We start from the raw sequence: 9,347 nt of genomic DNA, 5'->3' as shown, positions 1-9,347 counted from the left end.
ACAGAGGAGAAAAGAGATCCTAAGCTCAGCATCCCAATATAAGCACATTGCTGTTTTTAGTAAGAATTTTTTAATGATTAGTAGTACTCCCTGGAATTGGAATGGGCTATCCCAAAAGGTAGGCAGCTCCAGAGATAATCAAGCAGCCCCTGGACAACCACTCCATATGGATGGTGCAAAGGCAATGAAAGCATCTGATAAAGGTTCAAACCAGATGACCAGCGTTACTGAGATTTTATGATGCTTGAGCGGGTGGGTCTCATGGAAAGGTATTTAGGAAAATATTTCTGGAGCCCAGGTGCAGGGCAGGCTGGAGGAGGAGAGACTAGAAACAGAGATAAGAACAGGTTAAGAGGTATCTACTCTGAAGGCTGAGACTATTTTCACTTCCAGCACCCACCCCCCAACCTCAAAATTACAGTGTCAAAGGCAGCCTTAATGGTTGCCTAATTCCCCTCCCTTATGATCTAGTGCTTGATTCCCTGCTGCAGTCTCCTTGACAAATAGTTATCTTGCCTCTGCTTAAATACCTCCAGTGATGTGAAAACCTTGTTCTTTCAAAGCAGACCATTGCACAATATTTGGGCATCTTAAACCTTTATAAAGTTCTTCCTTGGGGTGAGTTCAAATATGTTTTTCCATAACACTCGCCCTTCCCTCTTAACAGCATCCTTCTTACAAAACAAAACAGGGCAAATCCCTCTTCTGTGTCACAAACTTTCCAATATTTGAAAACTGGTTCCTGAACCACCGCCATCATCCTGGGGATCCCTTCTCCAGGCTAAATGGCTCCGGTAGTTCCCGTGTGATGATTTTCCATCCTCCCACCCTCCTGGTGTCCGTCTGTCTGTTTCTCGTGCATGCTCCAGGCTGCTAATGCCCCTGGTCATGTGTAGCGTCTGGGGCGGAAGACAGTCTTCTACTGTGGTCTGATGAGTGGCGGAGAAAGCCCAGCTGTGAGCTCTGGCATCCCAGCCACTGAGGCCTATAAGCACGTGGGGCAGCTAGCGTCAAACATCATGAGCTTAACAGGCACCGCCGACTCCTGAAACCTTTTCACACAGATTATTCTTAAGGCGTGGCTCTCCTACCTTATCCTCAAGTATTCAGTTGTGACAAACTAGACTGTGAAACTTCACATTCCATTTTCCTGACTCATTATGGCCTCCTGGGATCTTCCAGAATCCTGCTTCCTGTCATTTACAAATTTGATCAGCAGGCCATTGATGTCCTGATCCAAGTTGTTAATTAAATTATCGGACAGACCAGGGACCTCCCTCCAGGCTGACAAAGATGCATTAGTCGCCAGCTGCAAATACACCTCACTGTCCTGTCTTCACCCCACATTTTCCACAAGGACATCTCACGCCAGGACATCCTCAAACAAAATAAGACTGAATTCTAAAATCTTCTTTGGAAACAATGGAGTGAGGAGAGAAGGGAGCAGAAAGGAAACAAGAGGAGTCTGACCTTTAGATCTCCTATTTCCCCAGTCCCCACGATGAGCCCTGTGGCTTCAATCTCAATTGAATTGGAAACAATTTCCAGCCCTCAGCTCAGCTATATATAGAAAGTTGAAGACTGAATTTAGGGTCAGAAAACGTGCATTCGGAGATGCTTGGATGGTCTGTCTGTCATACGGCTGCCTTTGGCTCAGGTCATGATCTCAGGGTCCTGGGATCAAGCCCCGCATCCTCACTGGGCTCTCTGCTCAGCGGGGAGCCTGCTTCTCCCTCAGCCTGCCGCTCCCCCTGCTGGTGCTCACTATCTCTCTCTGACAAATAAATCAATAAAATCTGAAAAAAAGAAAAGAAAACGTGCATTCAGACCCATCTCTGCCTCTGCCTAGCTGTGTGACTTTGGGAAAGTTGTTTAACTTCCCTGAGTCTGCTTGCTCATCTGTAATATAGGAATGGTAGCACCTACCTCACAGGGCCCTTGTGAAGATTAATGGGAAAACGGATGTAAATGTGCTTCGTAAACTGTAAGCACCATACGGATGTACGAAACTATTATTATTATTATTTACTGAGTGCCTACCATGTTCATCAGTACAGGATTTTAAAAAAAAGACAAGATATAGCCCTTGTTCTTGGGGAGCTCATGATTTTGTACGGGAGATATGTTCACAGATATCTATAATATAAAAGAGAAGAATAGGGCAAATGGCCCAAGTCATTACAGCAGCTTAGCAGAGCGGGAGGTCTCTTCAGACTGGAGGAAATCTAGGAAGGCTTCATGGAGGTCTCTCTGCACCTCCACAAGTGGGACAGAGCCGACCAACAGGAATGGCTTCGGGAGGACAGCATTTTAGGTGGAAGAGCCTAGGAGTGGGAATTTATGGAGTGTGTCTGAGGCGCCAAAAGCAGTCCTGTTTGCCCGCTGAGAGGCAATGAGGCTGGTCTGGTCAGCAACATGGTAACTTCAACAGACATGGTCATTCCCACGACAGAACATGTAGCCCTCAGGCGCGGGGTGGGGGGGGGGGGGCCGAGCAGCATTTGAGCAGAGCCTTCTAGGTCTCACGTCTGTTATTCTTCAGCTAACTTCCTTGGGGGAAAAAACAGCTCTTGGGCAGAAGGGTGGAGGCGTCTGGAAAGATTCCAGGAAAATCACCTTTTGCCTTATCTGCAGTTGAGACATAGGTTTCCAGGAAGGGCAGAGACCAAGGCCACATCTAAATTCTAGGAATCTTTACCTGGCAGTGGCTCTTGCTTAGGGAAGCAAGTGTTTTCACTAAAGCAGAGCTAGCTACGGTATCCAAAAGCCTTCTTCAATTCCATGTGGGAAGCAGAGAGGGAGAGGAAAATAGTTCAAGGGCTCTCAAGGTCCATTTCCCGACGGTTTCTTCGGAGTTATAATTTGGTGCCACCTGGTGTCAGAGACAGAATATAGCACACAGTGTAGCAGCTTCCTTCCAAAGTTGAGGGCACTGTGCAGCACCTTGGCATTCTAGGGATGGGGTTAGCTTCCTTCCCTTAGGGTAGACCCAACCATTCAGGGGCACTTGGGGGTCTGGGTAAGGGAAAAGAGGGAGGAAGGGAAACCGCTACTCTGGGCCTCATGGCCATCCTTTCCTCTGCCACCAAAGTTGCTCTTGTCCTCAGAGTACTCCTGGGAATGTATATTTTGCCATGTCCCCACTCCCTCCACCCACAGCCCACTCACACACGCTCTCAGGATGGCTTCCATATCCGCAACAGATGCTAGAAGCTCTCTTTCAGACCTGACCGCGAGAAACTGTTATGTGTCCCTAGGGTGGTCAAGGAAGTCCTAGTAAAAGGGTCAGGTTCCTCCACGCGCTCAGGTTTGCCTGTCCGTTCCCCCCGAGTAGGCTCTACCGTTCTAGAATGACTGAGTCCAAGCTCCTCCAAAAGAATTCCACTCTCTGAGGCTACACTTAGGCTTCCTACAGCCCTTCTGAAAGAGGAAGGAAGGGAGAACCAGGGCCTCAGACAACAGGAGAGATGGTGGCTCCTTTTCCCTCAAACCCCATTCTTGAATAGACTCAAAGCTATCAATAAAACTGAAACCGGATTGGTTTGATGATGCCTCATCGATGGGACAACAGCAGAGGGTAAACCGAGGGGGTGGCTTGAACTGGGATGGCCAGAACTGGGCAAGGACAAGACCGAGCCAGTGAAAAGGCCAGCCCATTCTCAGATCCCCCCGAGGTCTGATTTTCTGTTGTGTGCTACCCTCTCTGGGCATTGACTTTTCAGGCCCTTCTGAGTGCTGATGAATCCTGGGCCAGCTCTCAGTTTGGAGTTTGGATTGTGGGTGGGAGCGTGAAGGATTGTGGGCCTAAGCGCAAAGGGAAAGAATCTGTTAGACTGGAATGATCCCACGCTTGGGTCACTCCTTTTATATGCCCCAGTTCTTCCCGGGTCTCTACAATACAGGGGGACAGGATGGGTGCCCCCTATTCGGACAGGCCCAGAAGTTAACAAATCCCTTTTTATCCTGTCCTGTAGCTGCAACAGGGTTGCAAATGTTTGCAAAGTAACAGCTGCTAGGAGACTAAGGGAGAAGGATACTAACAAAACACCACACAAACAGATGAATTTATGGGTTAACTTGCATTTCTTATCCTATCCTGGATCAGCTAAAGCCAAACTGCAGGTGAACTTCTTTGGTGTAATGTTCAAGGCAACCTTTCAAAAAAAAAAAACAGGTGAGAAGTCAGAGGTTAGCCCAAGCAGCTCAGCCTTTAGCCTAAAAGATAACTGGTGAGATTGGCCGTCCCTGGGGAGAGCGTAGGTGATGCCTTCTGGTTCTGCAGTCTACCCCCGCCTCGGGCTCCCCAACCGCTTCATTCTCCTAGAGACAGGAGAGCGTCCGGGAAGCCCCCCCCCCCCACCCATCTTGTTTTGATGTTGTATTTTAGGACACGTGTTCTGACAAACAGAAGCGTGCTTCGGAGTCCACTAGGGGAAAAATCTGGGTCCTTCAGGGGCCGTTGCCTATTATTCTCAGATTGGTATTTCCTTTAGTCCCCTAAGGTGGCCATGTGACCTTGACAGCAAACGCCATGTTTCCAAGAAGCCGGCCTGTGCCGGATCAGACTCCTCTGACGGCCGCCGGCGCTCGGTCTTTTCCGATTTCAAAGCCGTTAGAGCCCCCAACGAGACCCGAATTCCGGTCTGGGAGGGGAGGGCCCCCCCAAGGCTTTCATGGCATTTGCGGGGCGGGTGTGATTGACAGCGAGTGCGGCTAATGAATGTCCGGCTCCTTCCCAGCTAGCATGACTACTTCCGCTCTCTTGCCCAGTTTATTTTTGATGACTCATCCCTCAAATTCTTCGTTCAGTTCCCTTCCTGGTCCCCGCCCCGCCCATACTTTTTCCCTTGGCTCCTAGCTGGCCCCCACCCGTGGGGGACAGATTTTGGCGAATCCTGGCAGGGACCGTTTTCTGCAGTGTACTTTAAAACATAGAGGAGCCCCAAACGACTGCTGTATAGGAGGAGAGAGGAGGTTCACTTGCTTATAAGGAGCTTAACCCGTCACTGTTCTTCCAGCTCTTCCTTTCAGATGATGGGGGTGGGTGAAGGAGAGACGCCAGCAGGGGTTCTGCCTCTGTTTCCATTCAATTTCCAAACGTCAGGCAGCTCTGAGTAGGCTGCATGTCTCCCAAGAGGCGGCCTCACCGAGGGAGCAGTCCGGGGAGGCAAAATTAGGATGGGGAGTTTTCAGGTATTTCTGTGAGGTCTTGAGCATCTGGTCTGGGCACCTGTGGCAGCTTTGCTGGGGACCGAAGCCCTAAAGAGGAAATAGACTAGGAGCCTTTAATGAGTGGGGAGAGGGAAGGGGGGGAGCTGAGACTGAGCTAAGGAGCTGTCCTGGACCCAATCCACTTAAATAGGTGAATGAATGGACTTTCACCTGGGCAAGGGCCCCTAGCCATGCTGTGCCCGTGCCCGTCTTCACAGCATGCTTTCCTGGATAAGGTCAAGTCAAGCCAGTTGATCTCTAGCAGGAAGTTGGCAAGGAACTGGCTGAATTTGTTGCCTTTGGGCACTTGTAGGCTCAATTGCTCTTTCATGCTCACACAATCATCACCACTTCTCTGCTGTGTCTCTTATGCCACAGCCAGAGCCTGTGATTGAAAGCTTCCAGTTCCGCTTAGATTTTACACCGCCTTGTGCAGGGCTTTGTGCATAGTGGGTGCCCAGCAAATTCGCCGGGGCCCAAGTCTCATACCAAAGGCTAGACACTCAGGGACCACCAAGTCTGCAAAGTGCTCTGAGACTCGGGCATCTATTCCCATCTATTCCGGAGGGAGCTTTTGCACTTTGGTATTGTGTCTCCAGGAGAAAAGAGGGGCTTGCCGCTTGAGGAAACAAAGAAGGTGCTGAGAAATACGTAAGCACCTTCCTTTTCTAGTCCCTCCTAGCCAGCCCCCCTGCTCTCCCTTTGGAGGCCCCTTGGCTAAGTCCCATCCACAGCTCCTTTGCATTGTCCAGGCTTGCCTCTCTGGCCTCTGAGAGGAATGCGGCCAACCAGCAGGAAAGAGGTGACACGCTTTCTGCCCCTGCTGGGGTGAAAAGTAAGTGAATAACACAAATCCCATCCCCTCCCCAGCTTGTGCTCCCACCTTCTCTTTCTCATCACGAAACGATTCTGAAGCATTTCTCTGTGCAAGGTTCTGGCTGTTCTCTTCCGTTTACACGCAGTCTTCGTCCTGACAATCAGAGGCAACGAGGGCTGACTGACATGGGGGAGTGCAGAAAGCACATTCACATGGGAGAGGCAGGCGACGTGGGCTAAGATGTAGTATAATGTGTAGTTCAGAGATGTTCATGCCCATGATCCACCTTGGGGTCAGGCATCAGGATAAACACAGGTAAGTGCAGTGAAAAGTGGGAGTTGGCATTTGTGAGAGTTTTAGAGCAAGGCGGGTGGGGACGCACTTTGTTGTTGGCTCACCACTGCAAAGGTTCCTGGAGAAGGGGGGACTTCAGAACTAGCTGAGTGACAGAACCCAATGGCTGTAATGTATTTACATCGTGAGGTGGGGGTGGAATGGCAGACTTTGATCAGGAAACCTTGAAGAGCCAGTGATTGTTATTCTATCTCCTCCTTCCCTCTCCACACACGTTGATTGAGTGCCAGCTCTGTCCCAGATACTGGAAACATACAAATAATAATGATAGCAAATAGTCATTGAGTATTTACTATGTGCCAGGTGCCACGTTAAGGACATCATTCTATTTAAATCTCATATGGACCTGGGGTGCCTGGGGGGGGTGTAATCGGTTGAAGGGTCTGAGTCTTGGTTTTGGCTTGGGTTGTGATCTCACAATTGGTCCTGGGATTGAGCCCCGTGTGGCACACACTCAGCATAGAGTCTGCTTCAGATTCTCTCTCTCCCTCGCTCTCTCTCTCAAATAAAATATTTTCAAAAACAATCTCACAGTGACCTTGTAATATAGCTATCATTATCATGCCCACTTTGCAGGTGAGCCCACTGTGGTTCAAGGAGATGAAGTGACTTGCCCTGAGATGACGCAGTTGGCTGTAAGTGGAAGAGGTGAGATTTGAATCTAGGCAGTTAGAGTCTGGAGCCCATGAATTTAATCAGCCTGCTTTACCTAATCTTCTGGTTGGACAGTGGAAAAAAGGGGGGGGCTCCATTTTTAGGCAGGGGAAGCGAGAACAGAGATGGTCAAAGAATTGAAGGCAGATCAGGGAAAAGCAGAAGATCTCAGGAGCAGCAGCGGCAGAGGCCCCAGCCAGCTGTTTCAACGGGTGGGTGGAGCAAGCACCTGGAATGCAGCAGATGTTAGGAGGAAGCCCCAGGCAGCCAGGTGGTTGGCAGCCAGTGATGGAGGCTTTGTGGTGCCTGGGCTTCCAGAGCGGGATGCCATACATCAAAAGTTTTGGCAAGAGCTGGATAAAGCAGGACACTTGTGAAGACCAGGGTGTCACAAAAGGCACCAAGGTAAGAACAAGAAGCTGGGAGCACTAGAGTAGGGCCTTAAGGTTGGGGCCTTTTTTGTTTTTGTTTTTGTTTTTTAAGGTTTACTTATTTGACTTATTTGAGAGGGAACACAAGTTGGGGGCGTGGGAGAGGGAGAAGCAGGTTCCCCGATGAGCAGGGAGCCGGATATGGGACTCCATCCCAGAACCCTGGGATCATGACCTGAGCTGAAGGCAGACACTGAGCCCCCCAGGTGCCCCAGGTTGGGGCTTTTATATAACAAATCAGGAAACAGCCCAGTTCTTAGGGCTAGGAATCAACTCCATTCATTCACCTTCCCATCTATTCTTCAACAATTTTGATGTTCTCACTGTATTGCAAGTGCTGTGCGAGTCCCGGGGGCGAAGACACAATATAGTGAGGGGGCCAGACCTTTAAAACAGGTATCGACAACACTGTGCGATTAGTTCTCTATTAGAGGCACAAAGAGACTGTGTGTGTGGTGGGGGCAGAAGACTGGCTTTTCTTGGGAGAATTCACCAAACATATTAACTCTGAGCCAGATCTTTTTAAAATTTTTAAAAATTTATTATTTATTTGACAAAGAGAGAGAGAGAGTGCGAGCATACAAGCAGGGGAAGGACAGGCAGAGGGAGAAGGTGAAGCAGTCTCTCCACTCAGCAGGGAGCCCAACGTGGGGCTCCATCCCAGGACCCTGGGATCATGACCTGAGCTGAATGCAGAAGCTTAAACCACTGAGCCACCCAGGTGTCCTTCTGAGCTGGATCTTTAAAAAAGAGGAGAAATTTCCCAGGCTCTGAATGGTGCAGAGGATTTCAGACAGAAGGAATAACATAGGCCAAAACATAAAGTGTTGAAGGAGTAGGCCACACTAGGGGAACAAGAAGCAGTTCATACTGGACCGTGGGGTATATCATAGCGGTATATCATGGGGTATATCGATTGTGAGTCTGAAGATGACTCGTGGCCACATTATGCAGGCTTCTGTGGGCAATGCTGAAGATCCCAGACATTCTCCCACAGGCAAGGGGGAGCCACCTGTAGTCTCTATGATGGCAAGTGACTGGATTGCACTGGGGTTTTAGGGAGATTATATGGGAATTAGTGTCCAGATGCACTGGGGGTAAGCAGATCCCTCAAGAGGTTATTGCAGTTGTGGAGGCAAGAGATGACGGGAGTGTGAGCTGAGATACTGACAGAGAGGATTAGCACAGGAAAACGTTCCTGAGGGAGAGTTGACAAGACTCAGTGACTGGGGAGAAAGGAGCCATGGACAACTCTAGAGATTTCTTATTTGACACCTGGGTCTATGGTGACATTATTCGCATAGAGAATGAGAATTTAGAATGAGAAGCAGATTTTATGGGAGGAGATAGGGAGCTCAGTCTGGGATAAACTGAGTTGGAAGTGCCTGGTGGTGTTCTGGTAACTGTTTATCTACCAGGTCTGGGTGGTGAAGGGAGACTTTACTTGCTAATTCCTGTGGTGTAGATATGCCCCTCTGCCCCCCAGCCATGTGATAGCCACCCACTTGCAAAATTTCTCAAAGACCTGTGGAAAGTACTGTCCCAGGTAGTCTGGGATACAGGCTTCTGATAGCATTGCTTAAATGATTTTGGGAACACACCACTGGATTGAGTCAAGATTTTCAGAACTTGGGGCATCAGCCTGGGTCAGTAGATGAAGCATGTGACTCTTGATCACAGGGTTGTAAGTTTGGGTATAGAGATTACTTTAAAAACGAAAAAAGATTTTCAGAACTCCGGTGAAGAAGCAAATGGGTTCATAGAACTGCCAGTCAGAGATCAAGCAGATCAAGAATGAATTCCATGGGACTGAGTGAACTGAAGGATAATTACGACTTCTGTTCGGAATATTGCTGCTGGATTTAAGGAACACTTTTCTT

Source organism: Mustela nigripes, chromosome X (genome assembly GCF_022355385.1).
Source record: "Mustela nigripes isolate SB6536 chromosome X, MUSNIG.SB6536, whole genome shotgun sequence".
Classification (NCBI taxonomy): Eukaryota; Metazoa; Chordata; class Mammalia; order Carnivora; family Mustelidae; genus Mustela; species Mustela nigripes.
This window is presented reverse-complemented; position numbering follows the sequence as displayed.